The following is a 1896-nucleotide window of genomic DNA, read 5'->3' on the forward strand; positions in this document are numbered from 1 at the left end:
GCAGGGCACGCTCGCCAAGCAGGCACAGCGTCACACAGGCGGCGGGAATCACCAAAGTTTGCCGCCTGGGTGGTGGCAAGGAACCTTTGTCAGCCTGGTGGCGCCTGGGGACAGCAGCCACGGGGGCACTCACCCGTCCCTCAGGCCTCGTGTGGCTCGCCAGGGTGCTACACTACAGGGGACATCCCGCCGCGCCCCTGGGGAACCTCGCTCCGCACAGGGAGGTGAGGCGAGGGAAGGAGGAGGGAACAAGTGAGCTACTTACGTGTGTGTGTGGCGACAGTGTAGCAGGCGTGGAGGGGGACGAGGATGAGGTAGGTGCCCGCCTGGCGCGGCGGATGGCCCCCGTGGTCAGTGCGTGGGGCGTCGGCGAGGGGGCGGAGAGCGGGGCGGCCGTGGTGTTGTGGGGCGGGGACGTGCTGGGAAGCGGACTGGCCTGCCTGGCGGGGGCCGCCGAGCACGGGAGGGACAGGGGGACAGGAAGGACACCCGAGCGCTGGCGAGCACCCGTAGAGCCCAGGGTGAAGGGTGAAGGCGGGCTGCCCCGGACTGCCGCCGCTGGTGCTGGAGGGGGTCGTGCCGCGGGCGGTGTGGTGGTGAGGAGCGGGTGAGGCGGCGGAGGCGGCGTGTGAGGCGGGCAGGACTGCAGGCTACTGCTGGTTGCCGCTCACCAAGGGCCCTCACTTCACTGACTGACTCGCTCCTGTGACCGCCGAACGTACCGCGAATATGTGCCGAGGAAGGACGCCTTCTCATTGGCTGAACGGCCTCGCCCCGCCCACCACCGCCCACGCACGACGCAACGCGCAGCTGCTTCAACTCTTCATTGATAACTTTGAAACGACACACCGACCTCCCGCGGCTCTTACTAAACCTGAGGCTCACACGCTGAGGCGGCGCCGCGGCCTCCGTCAGCGGGAGGCGAGGAGGCGGCCCTCGAGCGGCGGCCGGCCGGGATCAATGAATCCTGTCCCTGCCAGGGCGGGGCGCGACGACAGGTGCGAGGGTGTGGCCGCCCAGGTGTCCGCCCACATGGCCACACCTAGCGTGTCACCATTCACCTTTACCGCCCCACGGGGCTAATTGTGGCGGCGGCCGCCTCCCCACCAGCGTGTCGGCGCGTCCCGCCCTCCCCGGCGGCGCCTGGTGCGTCTGGCTTGAGCAGGGCGCGGCAGGGCGCGGCCAGGTACCGCCCTCCGCTGTTCCCTGGAGACCAGGGCCATCTTGGCGGCTCCGCGCTCCCAACTCCCTCCTCCTCACGCGACCACACCCTCCCTGGCCTGGCCGCGCCGCAGCGAATCCCGCCCCGCACCTCGCCCACGCCCACTCCTAGCCAGGCAGCTAGGGCGCGCCGCCTGCCAAGGTGTGCTCATCCCCTCCCGCCCCCATCCTTACCCACGCCACCACACCCAGCAGAGATCACCGCCTCCCCGCCACGCCCACACCCACGCGGGCGGGGCTCCTCGAGGCACTCAGGACGAATGTGTGGCGTGCGGCCCGCCAGCCACACCTCCGGAAGAGCCAGGCAGCAGCGGGGCGCGGGTGTGGCCAGGCGGTGGGTGTGGCGCCGCACAGGTGACTCGCTGCCAGAGGTGTGGGCCGCCATCTTCCCTCATCGCCAACCACTCCTTCACCACACCCTCACCTCACTCCCTCACTCCCCTACACCACGCCCCCTCACGCCGGGGCACGCCCACCACACACAAACACACGCCTCTCACAATGCCGCTCGCTCGCCACGCCCTCATCACCACCCACACACTCGCCCACACACACGCACCATCACGTCACAGGCCCACAGCACCACACCTCACCACGCCACCAGCTCAGCATCCCGGCAGCTCATCAGGACATGAATAAATGCTTCCTACAAATATCGAAGTTTTTCCACAGCGC

The 1896-nt window shown here is 69.3% G+C and overlaps 1 protein-coding gene across 1 annotated transcript in view; it reads right to left on the reverse strand.

Annotated features, from left to right (window-relative positions):
- The window catches only part of LOC135092111 (uncharacterized), a 79814-nt gene extending 78946 nt beyond the window's left edge, over nt 1–868 (reverse strand). The window contains exon 1 of the mRNA XM_063990331.1: nt 266–868. The gene's annotated coding sequence lies outside the window, so the exon portion shown is untranslated. The remainder of the gene's footprint in view (nt 1–265) is intronic.
- Between the last annotated feature and the right edge of the window lie 1028 nt (nt 869–1896).

This window comes from Scylla paramamosain, chromosome 39 (assembly GCF_035594125.1).
Source record: "Scylla paramamosain isolate STU-SP2022 chromosome 39, ASM3559412v1, whole genome shotgun sequence".
Classification (NCBI taxonomy): domain Eukaryota; kingdom Metazoa; phylum Arthropoda; class Malacostraca; order Decapoda; family Portunidae; genus Scylla; species Scylla paramamosain.